The 26,073-nt window shown below is 43.2% G+C and overlaps 1 protein-coding gene and 1 non-coding gene across 2 annotated transcripts in view; one reads left to right on the forward strand and one right to left on the reverse strand.

Moving 5' to 3' along the window:
• LOC124555277 (solute carrier family 41 member 2-like) overlaps positions 1–26,073 on the forward strand; it is a 507,467-nt gene that overhangs the window by 286,750 nt on the left and 194,644 nt on the right. The gene's annotated exons all lie outside the window — the stretch shown is intronic.
• Trnat-ugu lies at positions 10,879–10,952 on the reverse strand. The gene has a single exon. It is a non-coding gene; the product is annotated as a tRNA-Thr (tRNA).

Raw genomic sequence — 26,073 nt, forward strand, 5'->3', positions numbered from 1 at the left:
TCGTAAGAGTTTAGCCGGTTCGCTTTCACGTTCTCAACTGCATTCACAGAAATTGTTCATCATACTTATGTCATTACCAAATGTCATACATAATACCGCTTAGTATTGTCTTTCACAATTTTTTTAAGAACAAAAGTGAGACTTATTCTTTTTTTAAATAAATAAAAAAAATTACATGAATCGACAATATAAAAAATAAAAGTTAAATGACTTGACAATATTAAAAAATAAAAGTGAAATGACTTGACAGTATAAAAATTAAATTTAAATGAACTGACAATATAATATTTAAATCCACATCACTAATGTGGTTCACTTACGTTTTAATAAATCAAATGCTACTTATTAATTCACTAAAATGAATAGGATTATGCCTTGTGCAAGTATACGTCAGGACAGCATAGGGTTCACATGTTATTTACACACACACACACACACACACACACACACACACACACACACACACACACACACCTGTTGCCTATTCTACAGACTAACTACCCATAAACATGCATTACTCAAAATTCTACTTCTATCCACTACTAGTTAATCCAACAAGCTACTTCAATGCTACTCCAACACAGTGTTTATACGACTATAACATTGTTCTAATTCGTCCTCTTCCTGACGCTCACGGCATATGTCCTGTCACATGATAAATATGGAGAAACTTTCCTTAAACACACACAGTAAAAAGAAAAATGGTTATTTACACGCCAAAACATTTATACCAGTTGACACACCTGATAAGAGACTCGCAATTATACATTTATCATACTCATATGTTTACACATAAAACAGTAAGAAAATTTCATCTAAAATTACGCTATCACAAGAATTAATCACACAGATTACTCTGAGGACGGTAAAAATATCTGCATCATCCAGGTTATACTACATTTTCTTACCCATTTTGCTGCGATTTCGTTCCTTCTTTTAGTTACCTTTCGCTTCCAAATCAGTTATTTCGCCTGTGGTGGTTATTCTGGATTCATTTCTCATGAATGGCAAAATTGTGGTCTCCTCTATTCTGTAAAACAGTTTCATCTTAACATATTGAACTTACAACAGACACAAAAGATCCGAATCCTCCTGCAGTTTAAATGACAAATGTTTTGCTTCATCCTTATTACATTAAACCAAGCTTTCCTTCGGTCTCATAATCAAAATTATTTAATCTTCCTCTACCTTCAAGAGGGAAATTTCCTCAGTACAAATCATATAGGCTGCAGTGCATCCCGCACCAGTGAAAACAGTAAGCTGTAATGCTCACAGCATCAGCAAAACACATAAACGTCACTTTTCTAGGACAAGTATTAACGCAGAATAATTTTTCAGGCTCTGGCTCAACATCAATCAAGACTATAAAATGGATCCATATTTCCGTTCCATTCTCCATTTACTGAAAAACTGCTCGTATTTGACTGCCATAATATTATTTCAGGGCCACGTAAATTACATAAACCACAACTCTTCTTTCACCTTGAAGGGAATCAATCCACTTACGAAATCCACAGACAGCAGATAGCTATAAAGAACAAAAAAAAAGACATATATAATCAATATTAACATATCATCGCATACTGGGAAGCCATTGGTTAAACAATCGTATTATCACATCCTGTTTTCAAGATTCCAAACTTACTCATACCTTTCTCAGAGTTCTCTTATCTTAAAATATTCATACAGCACGCATACTATAGTAAGAGATCCTCATTTATACTGACAGATATAGAATAGTAATAGATAGATAGTAGCACTGAAAGCAGAAAATCGGAAACAAGGCTACTAACAGCTGGGGACCTGGGTTTGCCAGCCCCATAATACCCACAGATCGGATATTCCCCTGAGTTTTGCCTTAATTCAATACAGATCTTGCTTCTCTCAGGAGCAACTCTCTTCAATTTACACCAAAAAACATAAACAGCATTTCACTCGTTCACAAAGAAACCTTTTATCATCACATTTGAACCAACCTAAATCCTAATTGCACAAGGGAAAAAAAATTAACAACATCACTTCAATCAATCACACAGAAACATCTTTATCATTATTTTTACCAACGTATTATTCAAAATGCATACGTCACAAATTTGAACCAATCAATTCTTTCTCCTCACCGTCCTCTCTACTTCTCACTGTCCTTTCTACTCATTTGCCATGTCGCTCATTTGTTCCGATTGGGCGCCTTCTGCGCTAATCGTTTGTCATCGCCGGTTTAGTTCATTTCCATTTGCTGGATTATGTTTAGGGTTAGCCGGCCGAATTTCAACATCATGTGGGGCTCCACCTACAGTCCTGTTCCCACCGCGTTCACCGTAGTATCGATTCTGGTTGCCGTAACTGTTGCGTTCACGATTCTGTCCTCGTCCTCGATCATTTCCGTTGTTCCACCTGTGTTCGCGACTGTTACCCCAGTTTCTATACGGCCGGTCCCGATTATTGTTCCGTTCGCGTCGCGACGATCAGTCACGCCGTTGATTAGTACTACGGCCACGACCGCGATCGCGCTGCTGTGCCCCGTAATAACTTTGTGCCTGATTAGGCGGGCATTCTCCTGTATTGTATTCCAACTCTTGGAGAAGTGTCTTAAACGTTTCCACGTCCTCTTTGCATCGTCCCGCAAGAATGACGTGGCGCAAGTGCATCGGCAATTTGGTGATGCATATCCTAATTAGTTCCGCAGGCCCGTATGGGTCGTATAAAAATTGATTCGCCTGCAGCATGTGGTCGAATAGGCGTGCTGGGCTGCCGAAACCAGACTGGTTCAAATTTGGCAGCATAATTATGCCATGTTTGACCCTATCTTGTGCCGCTTCCGACCAATAGGCGGACAGAAAGGCTTGTCGAAACTCCCGAGTGGAGTTGCAGTGACGCGCTGCCGACCTCATGCGAATCGCCGGTTTGCCTTCCAAATAGCCACACATATATTCTATCTTATGTGAACTTGCCCAGTCGGGGGGAAGACAAAACTCAAATTGCTCGAGCCATGCTCGTGGATGTATTCCTTTTTGCGAATTTCGAAATATCTCAAACTTTCTCACCATAAGGAAATGTTTGAAATCAAATCCCCGCATTTCCTCCCGACGAGGCCCTTGAATGTTTCTATTTTTCTCATGTCTGCCCCTCAAAATACATTCTTCCCTGTCGTCAAAATCTCCCTCGTGGCCGGAGTCCCTCTCTGCACTGTCCGTACGGCTATTTTTAGTGCTATTGGCGAGTTCGTAATCACACGCCATGCGGTTTCCCAGATGCGCCACGCGTTCTTGTAATTCGCCTGTTACAGCTTTGTGCCACCTGTTCACTTCGAACTGTCCCTTCTGAAATCTAAGAAGCGAACGCACTTCTTCGGTCTCTGCAACCACTACCGGTGTAGTATTGTTCTCGCTTTCCGTCACCTTCCTCGTGCCTACTATGTCCGCTAATGCCGCAATCTTATCATGTATTTGTCTGTTGTCCTCCGCCCCAGTCTGCTTCAATTGTTTTACTTGCTGTTCCAGCGCGTGAATCGCTAGACAGTTGTCCGCTACTGTGTTGCTAACGGACGTGGGACAATGCGTTTCCGCCTCTTGGACCCTCGAGAGTACCTACTGGCGTTCCCTTTGGCATTCTTCTCTCAGCACTTGGGAATTCCTAAGTAGCTGTTCTTCGCGCTCTTTCGATTCCGCATCGCGACTCCGCTTGCCCTGTTCTAAGGCTTGCAGACGATCATCGATTTGTTCAAATGTATGACCTAATTCTCTCATAATATCACTTATTATTTCACTTGCCAGATTGTTTATTCTTTGTGAGATCATCGGACACTCTCTGCATCGACTTGTCAACTTTATTTGTCTGCTGGATTAGTTTTTCGTCTATTTGTTCGCCTAGCTCTCGGATCGATTTTTCAGATTTCTGCGTCATTTGTTCGCCTAACTCGCGGATCGATTTTTCGGATGTTTCTTTTTGTTCTCGGAACGATTTTTCTGATTTCTCTGCGTTTTCTTTATTTTGTTGCAATAAGGCTTTCATGAGTTCTGCCAAATCAATTTGGTTAGTAGGAGGCAAATTAATTTCTGGCTCTGCTGTGAGCCCGTTCGTCCTGTTTTGCATTTCGTCTGAAGTATTTCCCATTGTATTTCCGGAACTGTCTGACGCCTTAATATTCGAAATCAAATTATTCCCTTGGTCCATGTTGCTTAAGTTGTCGGACCGCTTACTTTTAGCTTGGTTACGTGTCTGCATTAGTGCAATTTATACCTGGTACGCGACACACTAATCAAAATAAATGTGTCCCCCAAAAATTACGACAGTCACACGAAAGATACCCAACCTAGTACGCACTTTTTCACATGCAAAACAAATTTTTATCTTTGATCGAAACAGTGGAATTTACAAGCGAGAAAAAAAAACACACACACACACACATAAAACACACAAATAAAGAAAACAAAACAACAAGACAAACAACACAACGCCGCTCAACAACGCCGTGAATCATTTGAAAGTCTGCTCAGAAACAACGCAGAAGTTGTTTGAGCGCTGCAGGGGGAAAAAAATTAAGATTATAACACGCTCGCAATCTAACGTTTCAGATTTTCCAGAGTCTAGCGGAATCACAGAACAGGGTCGCCATGTGTAATGTTGTTGGTTTAATTTTCTATGTAAGCAGTGGTGATAGACAATAAAAGCAGTTTAAAAGCTGTGAGCTGTCTGGGGAAGTTAACCTTGCATTATTGAGCAACTGTTTCACCAGGTATCCAGTCTAGCTTACCAAATTACCAACCAGACTAACATTAATTATAATCTTTTAATAGTCATACGACAACCGGTGATTTTTATATATATATATATATAAAAAAGAGAATTTAAATAAAAAGAAATAAATCAGTTTATATTTGGAAATTTATTTTAACATTGATCATTGAAATTTCACCCTATTAAACTCGAGTCGTAACTAAGCTGGTGCCTTATTTAGGATTGTGAAAATGTGAGATTGTAATCTTACGGATCACATCAAATATGGAGCCAAGATTGGGAGACTGCATACAACACTGCATTCATAAAATAACACACGAAGAACGTTGAAACATATGCAAGAGGAAATTAACCACAACCTACCGATTCAATTTTCACCCAAGGAAATTACGTTCGTAGCACAATCCTGTCCGTCATGTAATTACCACACACTGGTATACTAAATTCATACTAACTCTCTATGAAATCTTCCCAAAAAGAATAGCTGAGGGCTACTTTGATGATTACACCACATGCTTCACGTGGTCAACTTGGTTTACACAAAGCGTATAACTCCACAATAATTTTGATAATCAAAATAAATTAGATCGAAAAGCAATTTACAAAAGAAAAATCTCGAACTGGTTACTAACGTCTCACTATTAACCTGATGGGTCAAACAATTATATAAGCACGTGGTAGTGGTCTCACAAAGTACATCCCACGTGGGTTGAACATAAAGAAAAGTTGCTATATTGAAAAATATTGTCAAGACGAGACGTTATAATCTCACGCACATTCGCATTTAAGATTGATGAACTTAGTTAGAATTACTGATCAACACGTGGTTCCACTTTACTCACAAAGTAGTGACAAAGCAACTACCGGAATCTATTCTGAACTTCACACGAGAATTACACTGCGCTGCAATTTAAGATAACATTAGATATTTTAGAGATAAACCTGAAATAAAGGTGATTCAATTTTCAGTTAGGCTGAACTTAAGAAATCCATTGTCCTACGGACTTAGCAGACACGCGCTTAGCCGGAGATCTTACCACTTCTGACGCTCGCCACGGACAGACTGCCGTGGTTCCTACCTGAGGGGTGCCTCACAAATACAAACGGAAGTGACCAGAGAGGCAGCTTCCTATACCAACATGACAAAGGACGGGCAGGACCATACTAAGGATAGAAACCTCTTTGCTTTTAGAAAGCGTAGCTACCTGTTCCGACGTTGGTCCTACTGTTCTCTAGCAGACAGGCTTGTCTGCTACCCTCAAGCATGCAACTATAAATACATTTGCTCATTCATCCTCTCACACAGAAGGGAAGGGGGATGACAGTATCTTATCATATACAGTATATAAAAGAAAGCTGATGTAGGTTCCGTATCAGACTGTGTGACATGAATTACATATAAACTGTGTTTTAAAGTGTAGTAGTGTGACAGATCGTTCTTGTTTATGTGTAAAAGTAACACGTTCCACTACTCAGTCTCCTCCCAGATAGTCAGAAACGCCACAGTAAATTTAGAAGAGGAATTTATGCCGTAAATGACAACAGATTTAAGAAATTAAACATGAAAGGAATCCAACAGAGACCTTTCAAGTGTACGTGGGCAAAGCAATGGGTGAAAAGCTTATCCTAAACACCAGAAACGATTTCAACCAAATTAGGTGTACATATTAGTTACGATCTGAAAAGAAATGCTGCGGGAGTAAGAATTATCAGCAGTCTATTACAGGGAGCATGACAAGGCGTAAGAAGAAGGGGGAGGAGGAACTGGACACACAACGAGGGGCAAGGAGGCGATGGACACAGATATGGGGGGAGAAGATGGACGAGAGAGGGGGAGGGCGACATGGACAGAGGAGGAGATCGACAGAGAAAGGAAAGAGGAAGAGGAAGAGATGGAGATGGACAGGAACAGGGACAGGGGGAGGAGAAGATAGACAGTGAGGGGGTGAAGGATGAGGTGGACTAATGGAAGACTGGGATAAATAAATTCTTGGGTACTGCTGTGTAATCCACCAGTGCCGTACTAGACTATGGTAAACATCAAAATCTGTGGAAATTACTCGTGCACTTGCCTCAGATCTATTCTCAGACCCCCCCATCTTCCTATAGTCTTTCCTGTCTCAGAGGTTTTTTAGGACCCGAGTTGGTGACACACTGTCTGATCGTTTTGAGCGGGAGAATGGTGTCCCTCAGGGCAGTGTTTTAAGTGTTACTCGCTTTGCCATAGCCATCAACAGTATCACGTCTACAGTAAGGAATCCCGTACAGTGCTCCTTATTTGTGCACTATTTTGCTGTTTTCTGTTCCTTCTGCCGTGTTGCAACAGTGAGCCGTCAGTTGCAACTTACAGTGCGGCGGTTAGAGGAGTCGTCCGCACAGACGGCGTTTTAGTTTTCTGCAGATAAGTGTGTCTTCATTTTAATCTTTGTCGTTGTATTTTTAATTTACCTATGTGCATATGAGGGACACCATTCTACATTTTCAAGACCCAGTGAGGTTTCTGGGCCTCATTTTTTAATCCAAACTCTCGTGGTTACCATACCAGAGAGATCTGAAATCCAGAAGGCATCGAATACCATAAACTGCCTTAGCGACGAGTGTTGGGGAGCAGACAGGGCGCGTCTGTTGCAGTTTTATAGGGCTTTCGTATGTTCAGAGCTAGACTGAGTACTGGGGTGGGGAGGGGGGGGGGGTGGAGTGGGGGGAGCGAAAGAGCGGATCTAGCAGTCAAGGAGGCATGTCGTGATGCTCAGGTGTCTGTGTGACATCCCCCTGCATGCTATAACCTCGCTGTTGAGCTACAGAGTCTCACGTCGGTGGTAGGATGAGTGGCTGGAAGCGATAGACAATGAGATCCCTCTAGTAAACCCCACAATGCGGCCGTCGAGTGCTACCTCTCAGCCACGTCGACGAGACGAGGTCCTCCTTACCCGTCTTCGCGTAGGCTACGGCGAGGGGATCCATCAATGTGTGGTGTTTATTGCGTGCACATCACTGAGCACCACATTTTATTGGACTGTCTTTTATTTTTCGACCATCAGGCCGCGGCGGATTTGCCTCCGGATCTGCCCCCTATTTTAAGTAACGTTCAAACGAATGTGATTCAAGTTTTAAAGTTTTGTGAACTGTCCAACATTTTTCTCAAGATTTTAGGGAGACGGTTTTAATCTGTGAACATGGTGATTGTCTCACTCAAGTTGTTTTTGTAAGTGGTCAGTCAGTCACATTTCCCTTTGCTTTTCTTTTAGCCCTCCTGTGGTTCGTTTTTTCTTTGTTTTAATTTAATGTATAGCTACTTTCCCTCTTTCTAAGTTGTTTTAATGCATGTGAGACAGAGTGAGTGTGTGGTCATTTCGATTGTATGAGTGTGCAACAATTTTAGAGATGATTATCCCCACATCGTTTGTTTTAATCAGTGAAAGTGAGCTAATAACCTCGCCGTTGAGCGCCTATAATATCCTCTCTCTCTCTCTCTCTCTCTCTCTCTCTCTCTCTCTGTGTGTGTGTGTGTGTGTGTGTGTGTGTGTGTGTGTGTGTGTGTGTGTGTGTGTGTGTGTGTGTTTGTTTTCTCAAAGCATAACAGCACGTTTTCACCAGAGGCAGTCGTAGTCGTATGCATCGTCCATGGTCTGCCTGTATTAGGCCTACATACACATGCTATTGGTCAGTCGGTATTGGCCAGCTGAACGTGGATCGCAGTGAGTGTGCAGTGATTTGTGTACGTTCTGCACCGTAAACAAAGTGCGCGTCTCCCAGTTCTCCTTCCGTACGTAGTTCTTGTTGCTTACTGCGACCGTCAAGCGGGCACTACTGCGCTACATGTTGTTCACTGACATACGACCTTTAAATTAACTTCGGCACATTTACGTTAATAGCAGGTACTTTTTGTTTATTTTTTTCGCTACTAACGTACTTACGAATGCTTAGTGCTCACTCAATTTGCGTTTCCTACAGCTGGTCGACTCTTTGTAATAATTATAGTACAAAGTAATATCTCCAGCTACAGTTACATTCTCAGCAAGTACACCAAGTCCTTTCATCCATACATGTATTTTTTCATCATTACTAACTTTTCTACAAGAACGTGTATACAGTGTAAATGGCATATTACTATAAACATAACTAGGGCCAGTTCGGGTCTTCGGATCTATTCCACAACGCCAGGTCTTGTAAGTGATGACATCTCGGTCGGCGAAATATTCAAGTCCAGGAAGGGAGGCGTTTTCACAACGAACGATGGCTAAGGTAAACCACCCACTACCACAATTTCCAATAGCGAGATCCAGAGTAAAATTAACCCTGCAGCCACGGAAGCATATAGGTCCATTTAATATGAGTGCTTGGGCCTATGTTCACCGAGGGCAAAGTGAATCTGCGTGTGAATTTCTTAGGGAGAGTGGTAACCGTCAAGCGCAGTCCACCACAGAAGTAACACGGAGATACAAGGAGCTTCCCAAGTGAGTATGTTTCCCAGTTCTTCTGTAGGTGCCAAGTATCCAGTAACAGACTTGAGAACATGATAGAGAAGCTAGCAGCTGCGAGATAATTTCTTGCGAAATGGTTTGAGAAGTTTTCTCCAAAATAAAAGTGATATCGGAAGCCTACTCACGATTTAAACGCTTTGGTAACAAACTATAAAGACATCTTTGATGTTTTTCATACAGTACTCCTGATGAAGCTGCAGCAACAGTTGTCATCAAGGAGCATACTGTGTTTGTTAACTTGGCGTGGAGTCAGTTCAGTTATCAGCAGCAAGAGAGAGCAAGAGACTGACTGTGACAGTGAAAGCAGTCAGTAGTAGTAGTAGTAGTTGGCAGAACGAAGGTGGCTATGGCTGTGAGATAGGAGACAGAGACACACAAAGAGATAATGACAATGAGTTGAGCTGAATGAGTGAATGAGAAATGGGCAAGCGGGAGTGTACTAGTATGAGCGACTTTACAGCGAATGGGTGTGAGCGAGATACAGTTAGAAGTTACAGGAGCTTGTGGGAGTCAGAGGTGAGTTGCATGTTAAAAAGAACACGAATATATTCCCATGCCAAAATGTTTGGGAAAATTTTTAAAGGTGCTCGGGAAGGTAGACCGTGGTAACTGATATCCGACTTTTCAGTCAGAGTCTTTTAAACAGGAGCATATTCGCCTTTTTTGCACTCCGACAGCAGCATTTTTCCGCTGTTACATTACGGAGGGAGAGTTATAGCTACTTACGTCGTACAGAGCAGGGTTATAATACACGATTCGTGTCGTCAACTCATCTTCAACACGCTCGCTTTGTGTATTCTGCACTCTCACTTTGTGTACATACGTCGGATTCAGCAGGAAACGTTTCCATCTGAACATATTTCACTTATCAAAGACGAAGAATGGTTTAACGGTTAAAAATTTACACGTTTCAGTCCCTTTCAGCCTATCAAGGGCTTGTGCAACCCATGTAACAAAGAATTTCGATACTGTATTGCAAGCGAAATAAGGTTGAGTAACATGCTGTCAAGTACGTATTCTCAATTCCAAGAACTGTCATTGAGTTGAAGCACGTAATTATAGGTCTACATCGCTAACGTCGACCGACTGAGGTATTTTGGCATTAGATATTGCATAAAACACTTCAAATCATCAAGTACCTATACTTTACCAAGGTGAAAACAAGTCTATGCTTGCGTACAAGTCCTCATTTCTCATGTCTTCGGGGTCCTAACATGAGTTGTGATTCGTTCTGTTACCTGTTGCAACTGTACGTTCTGTAAACTTTTGCACTGATATTTCCCGAAAGGAACGCCCTCACATCTCTCAATTGCTCGGATGCCTTTCATTTGTCCGGTTGTATCGTTAGAAAGTCCATCGTGCTCTATTTACATGGTAGTATATAAAGAAACTGTTAACTGGATCATCATCTTTTTGTCATTTTCCGAGAGGGTTTATTGCAAGACACAAGTAGCCATTGTATTACTGCACTCCGTTCAGATTTTTCCAGGCTTATAGCTACTATATAGAGTAGTCGGAAACAGTCTGGAAAACTTGTGTGCTACAGGATAGGTTGTGCTGAGAAATAAATGTGCAGAAGAAAATTCGATAAATGAAATCCTGACCATTATCTGCTTACAGGCGTTGATAAATATGAACGGTGACAACTGAACATGGGTGCCCCGATCGGGACTCGAACCCGGGATCTCCTGCTTACATGGCAGACGCTCTATCCGACTGAGCCATCGAGGACACAGAGGATAGTGCGACTGCAGGGACTTATATCTGACACGCTCGTGAGATCCACATTTCGAACTTACTGCCAACACACTACATTTGTAGTGCCCCTGCCCACTATACTCATTACTCGGACATGTCCGAAAGAACAGATACCATACCCATATAGATAAGGCTTACCGGCCAATGATCTTCAGTGCGGATGCACTCACATTGCTCAAACTCTTACGGGAATCAGTAGACTGACTGCCGCGAGTGATGAGAATAGTGGGCAGGGGCACTACAAATGTAGTGTGTGGACAGTAAGTTAGAAATGTGGGTCTCACGGGGAGCGTGCCAGAGATAAGTCCCTGCAGTCGCACTATCCTCTTTGTCCTCGATGACTCAGTCGAATAGAGCGTCTGCCATGTAAGCAAGAGATCCCGGGTTCGAGTCTCGGTCGGGGCACACATTTTTAACTGTCACCGTTGATGTTTATCAACGCCTGTAAGCAGCTAATGGTCTGGATTTCATTCTAATTTAATTCTTCGAGAGCTGCAAGATCACCAACGGTATCTGTTCTTTCGGACAGTCAAATAATTGACTGTGACTTCAAACGTAATCTTCGTTTGGTTCCTAAACTGTAAGAGAGAGCAACGCAAATACTGGACATGGAAGGGTAGTAAGGATCGAACCAGAGCCAAACACTGAGCAGTCTCGTGCAGTATCATTTATGCTGAGAGAAAAACTGACACACACCGTGTCTGACAGGCTGTTTGAATTTGCGCGCGCAAGGGCCTGACTGGCTAAATTCTTTACTAATTAGCTCGGAAACGGCGCAATGTATCGAATTTCTTTCTTAAAAATTGTTTCGCAACGCAGCCTACCCTGCAACACACTTATAAGATTTTCAGACTGTTTATTACCCTAGCAGAGATATGGGCTTCAAACGTGGAAATCCATTTAAGATAAGTGACTTTGACAAAGTGCAGATTATTATTACGCAGAGCTTCGAAAACGGCGAAGCTGGTTGAATGTTCACGCACTACCGTCGTGAGCATCTATGGAAAGGAGTAGACGAACAGTGAAGTTACCACTAGACGATGAATGGTTGGACGTCCACGACTATTCACAGAATGTGGGGTTCCGTTGCTAATCTGCTCTGTAAAGCAGGATATATGGTCATCTGTCGCATCTCTGCCGAATGAACACAGTTCTGGTGCACGCACAAGTGTTTCGGTGTACATCGTTCATCATAGAACGCGAAGCTCCGGAGCAGACCACCCCCACATGTTCACATGATGGCGCAACGACATCGTCAATTATGATTTCTGTAGGAACGGGACCATCGGGATTCGATTGTCGACCAATGGAAACGTGTCGGCTCTTTGGATGAATCACATTTTTGGTACAGTAGGTCGATGGTCGTTCCTACAAACGCCTCCATCGAGGTGAACGGAGACTCGAAATGTACAGCGCGCCACGGACACAGACTGGTGGTAGCACTGTTATGTTATGGGAGACATTCTCCTATGCTTGCATGGGACCTGTGGTAATAGTCGAAGACACGCTGACAGCGGTGAATCTCCTGCATCCTTCATACTTGATGTCTTCCCCGACGGTTCTAGGCGCTTCAGACTGCAACCGCGCGACCGCTACGATCGCAGGTTCGAATTCTGCCTCGGGCGTGGGTGTGTGATGTCCTTAGGTTAGGTAGGTTTAAGTAGTTCTAAGCTCTAGGGGATTGATGACCTCAGATATTAAGTCCCATAGTGCTCAGAGCCGTTTGAACCATTTTTTCCCCGACGGCGATGTCGTCTTTCAGCAGTACGACTGTGTGTCTCTCGTGCTACAGTGGTTTGAGGAGCAGTATAGTGAACTCACGTCAATGTGTCTGCGACCAATTTCGCCTGATGTAAATCCTTTGGAACTATCGGGTGCCATCACCGAGTACGCAAATCGGCGGCCAGTTATTTACACGAATTACGTGACCTGTACGTAGACATCTAACGCCACATACCTCCACAAACCTACCAACAAACTGTCGGATCCATGTTACGCAGAATCAGCGATGTATTTCGTTCCAAAGACGGACAAACATGCTATTAAGCAGGTGGTCATAAGGTTTTTGGTTATAAACTCTTCGCTGCTTCAGCCAGCGTCGAGGTAACTATGTTCAAACTGTACGCTGCAGGTCTTGAGTCGGTAGTACTGTCATTGAGTTGCTCTTAGGCACTGGTGTTTGTGCGGCGTTGTAGGGTTCAGACAGAAGCATTAGTGTGCATTACAGTTGCAAACAGTCAATATGCTGCACAATATGAGCAGAGCTTTACTCTTAAAGTTGTTTTATCAAAACACCAACACTAGTGCTGCTGCTCTTCCCGAGTGTCGACACATTAAACGAACATCGAGAGATCCTCTTTCTGCACCAGGGTTGAAGAACATGTTTCGAATATTCAAATCAACTGGCGATTTGGGAATTGCTCCTGGGAGTGGTCGACGGCCAATTGTGCCACAAGTAGTTGAAGAGGTTACTGTTGTCATGGCTGAGAATGCCGGATGCAATGTTCAGTCTTCAAGCAGAACACGTGCTGTGTCGAGACAGCTGAAAATTCCATGGTCCATCTTTCGAAAAGTTCTGCGAACAATTGTGAAACGGTATTTCTAGCTCGGTTCCAGACTGTCGTGGATGCGAATGGTCATCACACTGAGCAACGTTTGTAACTTTGAATGTAAAAATGTTACGTAATTAATAAATGTTATCCTCTCATGTGGAAATTAAAATGTCTTTCTTTCAAAGGTTTATTCGTATTCCTCTTACGGGTGCCCTTACAGATGTTTACACGAAGTTTCATTTTCCTACGATCACTCGCTTTTCATGGTGGCACTATCGAGAAGTGAGAGCTTAATTATTACACCCTGTACATTCACGTGGTTCGGTCTACTGTAGGGCTTCACTACGTGCGTAACACCCGGGAGATTTGTGGTCGACAGTGAGCGTGCGGTTGGCTGAGTTGCCCTGCTGTCTTCAGCATCTGTTTATGTGCAGGCGCTATTGCGGACCGTGGGTAGGTTCTGGATCACTTTGTTCATCATCCAGTCAGCGGATGGGGCTTCACACTGTCGCTGGTGATAGTTACATTCATCTCCCATCAATTGGTGCTGGAGTTTGTCCACAGCATTAGTGATAGTTGCCATGTGGAAACGTTATCCACATAAAAGTTTTCGGCCATTACTGTCGTAAAATGACATCCCTTTTTTCATCATATATGTGAGATGCTAAGCAAAATATCTGAGAAGTTCATTGTAACCGGTCAAACCGGTAGCAGTATGACATTCCGCTGCTAAACGTCTCAAGGTACACATCTTAGCTACTGCGATACAAAGCTGATTCATCTTTGGCGCTTGCAGTTGTTAGTTGTTGTGGTGCGTGTCAGGGCGTGTTTTAGTGCTTCTGCGAATTGTGAAATGGATAACGTGAAGCAGCAACAGATTTGCATCAAATTCTGTTTCATGTCGAAGAAAACTGCAGCCGAAACCCACAGAATGCTGACAGAGGCGATTAGTGGGAGTGCACTGAGGCAAACAAAAACATTTGAGTGGTTGGCGCGCTTCAAGGAAGGCCAAGAATGTATGGGAGATGATATACATTATGGTCGATTGTCAACATGTGCAACACCGGAAATTATCGTGAAAGTGCGTGACGTGATTCACAACGACCTAAGGCAGACAATTCATGATGTCTGTAACAGACTAGGGCTGTCGTACAGTACATGTCAACGGATTCAACCTCAGGATTTAAACGTGCACTGAGCTACAAAAAAGAGTTCGAGAATGTAAAAAATTACTATCCAGCGTCATAACGGTAATGAATCCTGGATCTATGGTTATGGCCCTGGAACGAAGCAGCAATCATCAAATGGAAACGCCGTCTGTACCAAGGCCGAAAAAAGCACGACAAGTTGCCAGCAACCTGAAGCCATTGCTGATCATTTTCTTCGACATACGGGGAATAGTGCATAAGGAGTTGATCCACCTGGTCTGACTGTTATCGGGCAGTTTTACAGCGAGGTTTTGAGCAGACTGAGTGGAAAATGTTCGGCGCAAATGGCCAGAGTTGTGGAAAAAGAAAGACCGGTTGGTCCATCATGACAACGCACCCGAGCACAGCTCGCTCATTATGAAGGAATTCCTTCGCCATAACCAACATGGCAACGGTTCCCCACCCTCCATAATCGTCAGATCTAGTCCCATGCAACTTCGCCCCGTTCCAGAAGAGGGAAATCGCGTTCAAACGGCAACGTTTTGATTCGACTGAAGACACCCAAGTGGATTCACAACAGATCCTGAACACCCTTCACCCTGCGGACTTCCAGGAGCGCTTCCAAAACTGAGAACAACGCTGGGATCTTTGCATACATGCACGAAGTGACTACTTTGATGGTGACGAGGACACTGGGACGTAGTTATAGTTTTCTGATTCTCGCAATGAAATTCTCGAATCCTTTGGGTAGAACCTAGTATTTGTGATGTTTCTGAGAGTTAGTATTCGACTAAATCAGTGTAATATGTTTCATTCTCAAATGCTTTCGATGTATGCATGGTGCATACACAGGGTGTTTGTTTTAGAGGGTGCAAAAAATGTAACAGAACATAGAGAACGCTCCACTGAACAATTTGAGGCAGGGAACCTGGGGTCGGAGAAGACAGCTTAAGGAGATATGGAAGTAAAATCTTCTACCGCTTTGTCTAGCATTACTGTTTTCCAGCTTATTTACAACTAACATGCGTTTACAGGTACTGTGCTGTTTATTTACATGTACATTCTTTATTTCCTGCAAGGAAACAAGGAGGATGAGCCGGATTACCAGGAAGTCATGATGCAGATTTTTTTGTTTTGCTTTAGTTGTCCATAAGGTGGCTCTGTTGTATCGTATTTACATTGTCTCATGACAGAACGTGCTATGACTCAACGACAGGCCAATTCATTACTGAGAGCTGTTCAGAGACGTAAAATACAATACGATGAAGCAGTACCGGTACAGTTTTGCAGAACTCACTGACATGGACCTCGTATATGGGGAAGTACTTTGCAATACTCTCGCTGCTGGAAGGCTGTACAGGCAACGATTTCATAACAGATATTATCCGTCAAGACGAGTGTTTATTTCTCTCGATCGACGAATGCGGGAGACTGGTTCATTGCAAAGAGGGACCTGGCAACACGAGGACCATTCGCGCACCCGATTTTGAAGAGGAGGTTCTGGAACGTGTTGCGGCGAACCCCACTACAAGTACTCGTCGTGTTGCACGTGAAACGGGCGCTGCACGTACTAGCGTGTGGCGAATACTCCATGAACAACAATTACACCAATATCGTACACAACGAGTCCGTTCTGTGCTTGTGACTGACTTTGCACCAAGGGTCGCATGGTTGCTCCACCAATGGATTGATCGACCAGATTTTCTCCAAATCGTGCTGTTTACTGACGACACCTCATTTGATCGTGATAGTATTACGAACAGCGGGAATAGCCATGTGTGGGATGAAGAAAATCCTCACGGCGTAGTAGAGTCACACCATCAAGTACGTTTTGCTGTGAGTATCTGGGCCGGTGTTGTAGGTGACAATCTCATTGGGCTATATCTTCTACCTGGCCGTCTGAATGGCCACCTGTACTTAAGGTTCGTGCAGAGAGTTGTAAACGGAGTTCATGCCGAACGTACCCTTAGCTGTTTGTGAGAGGATGTGGCTACAACATGACGGTGCACCGCCTCACTTCAGTGTGGATGTCCGTAGCCATCTCAATGCTGTATTTCCTGGTCGTTAGATTGGAAGGGAAAGTCCTATTCCGTGGACTGCGAGGTTACCTGATCTGAATCCCCTTGATTATTTCATATGGGGATACATAAAGTCAGTTGTGTAGGAGACCCCGTGGGTATGGAGATGGAATTAGTTTCCACACTTCTAGCGTCCTGTAATGTGATTCGAATCGCACCAGGGTTATTTGTCAGGGTGCGTCAGAATGTTGTTAGCCGATATCATGCTTGCATTGAGGTTGATGGCCGTCACTTTCGGCACATTTTGTAAGATACAGTACAAATGGTAGGTTCATTGTGTCAATGACGGTATTTATAGTTAACTGTAACTAATGTAAATAAAAAAGTATACAGTAATGTGGTTTTATTCCTATTATCTCCTTAAGCTGACTTTCTCCGTAGCCAGGTTCCCTACCACAAATTATTTACTGGAGCATCCTCTATATCCTCTTAAATTTTTGCACGCTCTTCGGAAACACCCTGTATACAGACAGTGAGTGGTGATGACTCTGCAGCAGAGGGTTATAACCAAGGCTTACAGGTGCCATCCGTCCCACACTTTTTGCGGTGAATTTTACAAATGTTAAATCTGAACCTTTCCTTCTTTGTTTTTTCCTCTTGAGACACTTGCGCAATTTCTTACCATAGAACGAGTGTGCGTATCGTGATTTTAAATATAGCACTCGCTAATAAATATCAAAAACGCCGGCAGCTGCAAGTTCATCTCCAGTTTTTTTTATAGGCTACCAGGTTTGGCGATATAATACGCCATCATCAGTTACTAAACAATTTACTATTTACAGCAATATTAACAACAAGAATTACATATAATGAGGATACTATCAGCAGATACATGAAATCGTATTTGTCAATAATAAGATATGGGTAGGTCTGGAATATGAAGTCACAAGCTATGTTTGTTATGTAGATATAAAAAATGAGAAGCCTCCAAAAGTTGTTACGTTGTTAATAAAGTTTATGTTCTAATTATGCCACCAAAAGATTAAAACAACAATAAAATGAGTAAACTAAAAGATGGAAGACTAGGCTCACTGCTAGTAAATCCTAAACTTAGGTAGGTAAAATTCCAAAAATTGAAACGACATATCACAACAAGTACGCAATTCGATCTGCTTATTCGTTATAAAAAAAAAAATAGAAACGTCTGAATCATGTGTTATTAGAAGTGACAATCCTCACAGTGGTATGCTGTCAAGTTAGTAGGGTACAATAGGAGTAAGGTACGTTACATTCAGAAATAAACAGAGGACTTTAATTAGACCTGTAATTACCGCAGTGTATTGTGTACTGCACTCACATGAAGTAAGGAGATAGAAATAAGTATCTGAGTGGTGTCTGTTCTCTCAGAGATGTCCGACATGACACACACACACACACACACACACACACACACACACACACACACACAGTTCTAAAAAAATAGATAGGGCGACAGCTCCTTGACGTTTGTATCAGTGCCAATGCTCAAATTTCCTCCGAACTCCTACAGGTATCAGGATTTTGCTAGTAGAGAGATAAATAGACGAGGGAGGTTGCATTACAATGTGCGATAAGTTGAAAAATTTGAGCCGGTCAGGGACCGTGCCTGGATGGGCGAAGCAGTCAGGGCAGCCACTTCATGTCCAAAAGAACAGACTCCACAAATATATAATTAAGGTGAGGATGGCCAATGGTCTCTTCAGGGCAGAGGCACACTAGGCTCGAGCTCACGGTTATCGGCGAAACGCCGCGAGTAATAAAGATAATGGTCACAGGGCACTACATTCGTAGCCTGTGGGTAAGTTGAGAATTTGGATCTGACGGGAGGCTTGTTACGGTAGTCTTTGCAGCTGCAATGACCACTGTGTCAGGATGGCGCAGTGGCCAGCGAATCTGCCTGGTAATCACGAGACCCGAGTTCGAACACAGTTTCGAATCCCAGTTCGGCATCAAATTTTCAGCTTTCGACATTGATTTCAATCAATGTCCGCTCGCAGCCAATGTCTGTAATTTCTTTGGCTCTTTAGGAGATTTGAAATGTATGTTGCAGAACTACAACATGACGATGTAAAGGTTTTAAATCTTTGGGGTATCGATATAATCCTAAGTGTTATCTTTACTGATCCTCCAACTATTGCGTATTGCGCGAATCCAGCCCATATTCTGTGATAGTGTATATTGAATTTAACTCTTACAGTCTTGACTTAATTGTAGCTAGCTGCACAGAAAGTACGCAATCACTGTCTTCTCAGATTTCACAGAAATGCACCTTTGTCTACCTTCTTTATCATTTTTACAATCATTGTTAACATCGCTGATGCTGCGTCTGACCAATCGCTGATCTCTGCTCTTTAAGCTAGGTACAGTAGGAAGATTGAACCTATTTGTTTCCAGAAAATTTATAATGCTTCCTTCTCGAGTGGGTTGTTCAACTAGGTACTTAAGATAATTTTCAGATTAACACACTTAAGATGATTTGGCAAGACTCCCTATCTCTGCCCCCGCAGAAAACGCATAATTACCTGACGCGGCAGTTAACTATTTGAATTCACCAAATGTTACCGTAACTTGTTACAGGAAGCATACTACCTCTGACCCGTGCATTAAGGGTGAAAATTTCGACAATATGTGTGATACCCCTTGATTGGTATTAGTATGCTTAATCGCCATCAGTCGTGTTACTGATTCCTGTGTCCAGACTATTTTTCTTTTCACTTTCTCAGTCAAACAAAACTTTTCCCGTCGATTATCATACTTCTTGATCAACAATTTGAATACGTATTTCAAACCAAAATCTGAGAGTCAACTTGTATGGAATAGACGAGGAGCCTCGAAAAATTCCTCTCTGCGACTTACTCTCAACAGAACGCTATCTTGCAAATCATATTCCAGAACAAACAAGAAACAAACAAGAACCAAACAAAATGTCGCCACACGTATTAACCCTCTATAACAAGGACGGGGCGCTCACCTTTCCACATTGTGAACGGCTGCTCTGTTATTGTGCTTTGTTGTCATGGTCTTCATTTTGTAGACTGATTTGATGTAACTCTCCACTGTAGTCTCATATCTGCATAACTATTGCTACCTACATCCACGTGAACCTACTTGCTGTAGTCAAGCTTTGATCTTCCTCTTCGAGTTCCCTCCATTCTCTCCATTACGAAATTAACTACATCTTGTTGCCTATGGGTCTCAATAATAGGTTCCTTCTTTTAGACAAGCTGTGCCATAAATATCTATTCTTACAGATTCGATTCAATACCTTTTCACTCCTTACTGATCTTCGAATCTCATCTTCAGCATTCTCCTGCAGTACCATACTTCAAAATCTTCTGTTCTCTCAGACACACTGTAAGCCATATTGACTCTCGCTTATCCGTGACTGTGGCGAAAAAGAGTCACGTAACACAATAAATAAGTAATGTTTTCATTACTTTCAAGGGCATAATATAACCCTTGCGAACATTCGTCCATCATCTAGTGCCTTACTAGCTGAAGTCTATGCCTTAACCTGTATGATGTAATTTGGAATTTTCAGTTCATTCAGACTGCCTATGAACTTAATTTGTTTCTTCAGATAAGTTGTCATGATCACTGACTGGTCGAAATTGACCTCTGATGTGCACATATCATTACCATTTTTATCTTTTTTAAAATAACATCATATCCTCAGTGCTATTAAACATCTATGCCAACAATTTAGTGACAACCTGGTAACAAGATAATGCACCTCAGCGTATGAAAATTAGAAGCCAGAGATTATTGAACACACTACTCCACGCATATGACAAAGCTAAAACCAAGAAAGAAGGGAACCATGGCAAACGACGACACAAAAGATGTATCACCTGAGCGCCTGTTAAAACTGAAGAGTTTCAGTTTCTGTAACTAAAGTAATGTCGTCCTTGGGAATAGATCGAAGATTGCCATGAGAAGTATAACATTGGAAGAATTGTCATAGTTCCAGTAGCCTAGGAGTCACATGATTAATTTGGGGGTCAGAGACCGCCTTCTGAGTATAGAATCGAAAAACAGTTGAAAGAAGTCTGAAAGCGTAAGCAGAAGAAATGTTGCGACTTGTACAGTTAAATAATTTGAAATAAAAGTTGTTTGGCTATCTCTCTGCGTCGTCTTAAACTATTCTGTCAACCGTACCTGTGCGCTTTTCTTAAATGAAATGGTAATTTTTTCCTAATGTGTGAATCAGATTGCTAATTTGATATTGGTGCAGTAATCTAAATAAGGTTTCCCAACTACCGTTTCTACGCTCATGCTGATAAATTAAGCATAATGCTGATACATGGTGAAACAGCACTCTGGTGGGCGGTTTGCTGGTTTAAATCACCTCAGGGTATGACCATGCGGTGCATTTGCCCTGCGGTCGTTGCACGGTGGCGCTGGCAGCAGTCTACATACGCAAAGGTGTGTTGGTGCATGTCAGAGTACGGTGCAGCGAGTAAGTGTGCAGACGTTTTCAGACGTGCTAATGGTGACTGTGTGTTGAAAATCGCTCAAAGAACACACATTGATGACGTTATGAGGGGTAGAATAGTAGGGCGACTGGAGGCTGGTCAAACACAGCAAGTCGTAGCACGGGCCCTCCGTGTGCCTCAAAGTGTGATCTCAAGATTATGGCAACGATTCCAGCAGACAGGGAACGTGTCCAGGCGCTACAGTACGGGACGTCCACAGTGTACAATACCGCAAGATGACCGATATCTCACCATCAGTGCCCACAGATGGCCACGGAGTACTGCAGGTAGCCTTGCTCGGGAACTTACCGCAGCCACTGGAACAGTTGTCTCCAGACAGACAGTCTACAGACGACTGAACAGACATGGTTTATTCGCCCGGAGACCTGCCAGGTGGATTCAACTGACCGCTGGTCACAGGAGAGCCCATAAAGCCTGGTGTCAAGAACACAGTACATGGTCATTGGAACAGTGGTCCCAGGTTATGTTCACGGACGAGTCCAGGTATAGTCTGAGTAGTGATTCTCGCCGGGTTTTCATCTGGCGTAAACCAGGAACCAGATACCAACCCCTTAATGTCCTTGAAATGGACCTGCATGGAGGTCGTGGTTTGATGGTGTGGGATGGGACCATGATTGGTGGACATACACCCCTGCATGTCTGTGACAGAGGAACTGTAACAGGTCAGCTGTATCGGGGCGTCATTTTGCACTAGTATGTATGTCCGCCTTTTCAGGGGTGCAGTGGGTCCCACCTTCCTCCTGATGGGTGATAACGCACGGCCCCACAGAGCTGCCATCATGGTGGAGTACCTTGAAACAGAAGATATCAGGCGAATGGAGTGGTCTGCCTGTTCTCCAGACCTAAACCCTATTGAGAACATCTGGAATGTTCTTGGGCGACGTATCGCTGCACGTCTTCAAATCCCCACTACACTTCAGGCACTGGTGCAAGAATGGGAGGCTATACCACAGCAGCTGCTCGACCACCTGATCCAGAGTATGCCGACCCGTTGTGCGACCTGTGTAGGTGTGCATTGTGATCATATCCCATATTGATGTCTGGTACGTGCGCAGGAAACAGTGGCGTTTTGTAGCACATGTGTTTCGGGACGGTTTTCTCAACTTATCACCAACACCGTGGACTTAAAAAATGGTTCAAATGTATCTGAGCACTTAACTTCTGAGGTCATCAGTCTCCTAGAACTTAGAACTAATTAAACCTAACTAACCTAAGGACATCACACACATCCATGCCCGAGGCAGGATTCGAACCTGCGACCGTAGCGGTCGCTCGGCTCCAGACTGTAGCGCCTAGAGCCGCACGGCCACTCCGGCCGGCGTGGACTTACAGATGTGTGTCGTGTATGTTACCTATGTGCCTATGCTATTAGCGCCAGTTTTGTGTAGTGCCACGTTTTGTGGCACCCCATTCTGCACTTAGCCTTAACTTATGAGCATGAGTGTAAAATGCAATAATAGAAGGTTGTTCTACCTTGTCATACATTGAATGAATACTGGTGATTGATCTCATCAGTGGAGTTAGGCGAATTTAAATAGCTACAGCCCCCAGTGTAGCGAACAAAAAATTCACTATATAATTAAAATAACCGGTAACAGCTCAAAGTGTTCAAGTTCGGATCGACACTAAACACAAAAAATGCTAGTCCGATAGTCACACGATGAAATGATTCTAACTGTCGATCAACGCTGAAATAAACAGACTGACTTAAGATTTCGACTCGGTATAAGACCGCTTTAAATCGGGACTGACTTAAAACGCGAGAAGTACAAGTTGCATCGAACTATAGACGGAATAAATCGGAGTGCTGACTACTGCAGATTTTTCTGTCCCCACTGAGATTCCGTGATGAATATTTCTAAGTTTCGCGACTGTCGTCACAAAAAAATTTCTGTCTCCTAAAAGCGTACGGCCCTATTACCGTCCAGGCTAACAGAGAACTTTTTCAGCTCCGTTCAAACAAGCGAGTATGAGCAAGACAGTTGCCACCATTGTACACGTTCGATCCACCCTACCACCGAAATAACTGCCATCTACATCACTTAACATCTCTAGTCACTTACCAGCCTTATTTACAACGTTTTATTCAATAATTCAATCTTCAGGCTTTCGAGATGGGCCACAGTCATCGTGATTGCGGCAGCTAGATGGCTGCTTTTAACTTATTTCCCGATGACCATCGCATTGTAACTATAAATGCAATACATTCGTGTCGTGCGTCATTTGAAACGATGAAACCTGCTTTAAGTATTCGTAAAAGGTGGATTATTAGATACTAAAAGTAACAAACAGTTTTACTGAACAATGCCTTTAGTCAGAAAAAAGGATTGTACATGATGCTGTTAACACATAATTTGAAACACACGGGTGTACAAAGAGCTACACGATGCTTTTGACACAACAAGGAAGTTTATTTTCGGCACATTTTTCCCTTCTGGCTCTCACTGACAGGCGAAAGTAGTGGAGACACACACACACACACACACACACACACACACACACACACACACACACACACACACCGAGCGAGGTGGCGCAGTGGTTAGACACTGGACTCGCATTCGGGAGGACGACGGTTCAATCCCGCGTCCGGCCATCCTGATTTAGGTTTTCCGTGATTTCCCTAAATCACTCCAGGCAAATGCCGGGATGGTTCCTCTGAAAGGGCACGGCCGACTTCCTTCCCCATCCTTCCCTAATCCGATGAGACCGATGACCACGCTGTCTGGTCTCCCTCCCCAAACCAACCAACCAACCAACACACACACACACACACACACACACACACACACACACACAGAGAGAGAGAGAGAGAGAGAGAGAGAGAGAGAGAGAGAGCGCAACACACAAGGCCAAGGCGCTTTATTCCATTACAATTCAAACGTTAAGCGATAACTCAATGTAGAGACCCTTCCTTGAGCTGTATACATGGTTACCGATAGAAGGAAGGAAGCGCAATGACAGTTACGAAGTTTCACGCAGTGTACAGGCAAGATTCGGGCGCCGTCCGCCTAGTTGACTGTCGTTGCACGAGTCCTACCTGGTTTCCGTCTCGAAATTGTTGAAGCTAGATGTCATCAGAAACGCACAAAAAAACTAAATAGAACGACATATTACACTAAATTCTACGCTAAGCAAGTCACCCTCTAATCGAAGTTGAATAAATACGTATTTTAATTGCAATGATCAATTTCAGTCTTCGCTTTCTGTGCCTTGAATGAATAATTATTGCACACATATGTCTGGCACATCTTTCATACAGGAAATAACCTGCTCTTTTCACTACTACAATCAGAATGCACGTATCTCTAACCACATTTCAATTATGAGTAAAACTACGTAAAATATTGAAGAATTAATTAAGCTGAGTGTAATTAAGTGTTCAGTTAAGTTGCCTCTAACTGGTTGATTGCACATGCAGTCAAACACGTTTACATACATCAATCGATGTGTATCGATGAGCGCTATGAACTGATCTACTGATCTGTTTTGTGGATATAAACTGATAACTTTTATTAATTATTTACAGAAAATCCTTTACAGAAACCAACTTGGCTGTGTGTGCAATAACACACATCACTTTCATTGTGCATCTATGTATCCACTCAATTGTCTCTCCCTCCCTCCCCCTCCACCTCCCCCTCCCCCTCCCCTTCTCCCCTTCCCCCTCCCCCTCCTCTCCCCCCCCCCCCTATTTAAGATGGTGCATCGTACTCCACTGCGAGTATTGTGGTTTGCGCTGACAGTGTTACACAGTTCTTTGTGAGCGCTGCTGGGAGGACATGACGTCATGCCGGGACGGCATGGTAAGCGACATTTGCGCATGCTCCCAGCCTCGCCACGCGGGTCTACATCTACATCTACATTTATACTCCGCAAGCCACCCAACGGTGTGTGGCGGAGGGCACTTTACGTGCCACTGTCATTGCCTCCCTTTTCTGTTCCCAGTCGCGTATGGTTCGCGGGAAGAACGACTGTCTGAAAGCCTCCGTGCGCGCTAGAATCTCTCTAATTTTAGATTCGTGATCTCCTTGGAGGTATAAGTAGGGGGAAACAATATATTCGATACCTCATCCAGAAACGCACCCTCTTGAAACCTGGCGAGCAAGCTACACCGCCATGCAGAGCGCCTCTCTTGCAGAGTCTGCCACTTGAGTTTGCTAAACATCCCCGTAACGCTATCACGGTTACCAAATAACCCTGTGACGAAACGCGCCGCTCTTCTTTGGATCGTCTCTATCTCCTCCGTCAACCCGATCTGGTACGGATCCTACACTGATGAGCAATACTCAAGTGTGGGTCGAACGAGTGATTTGTAAGCCACCTCCTTTGTTGATGGACTACATTTTCTAAGGACTCTCCCAATGAATCTCAACCTGGTACCCGCCTTACCAACAATTATTTTTATATGATCATTCCACTTCAAATCGTTCCGCACGCATACTCCCAGATATTTTACAGAAGTAACTGCTACCAGTGTTTGTTCCGCTATCATATAATCATACAAGCGCCCGTCCTGCGTCCCGTCATTGCTGTGCCAAGTGGTCCCTGTTGTACTGCATTCGTGATGCGCATAACCAAAATCAGCCACCTCCGCTCTCTCACACAACTTTGTCACAAATTTCATACGTGGGACTCCAAGGGAAAAATGAAGCTTCTCAAATTGGTACAGGATCTCACTGTATTAATATGAAGAAATTGCAAGATACGCTGCTAATGAGAGAGAAATCAAAACGGAACAAAATTCAGTGCGTTTTTGCTGCTGCATACTCTTACTTTCAAGCAGCTGCCCATTCTTAATACCACTAAGTCGACAATAAGGGACATAGACTCCCCGTATC

The sequence above is a fragment of the Schistocerca americana genome, chromosome X (assembly GCF_021461395.2).
Source record: "Schistocerca americana isolate TAMUIC-IGC-003095 chromosome X, iqSchAmer2.1, whole genome shotgun sequence".
Classification (NCBI taxonomy): domain Eukaryota; kingdom Metazoa; phylum Arthropoda; class Insecta; order Orthoptera; family Acrididae; genus Schistocerca; species Schistocerca americana.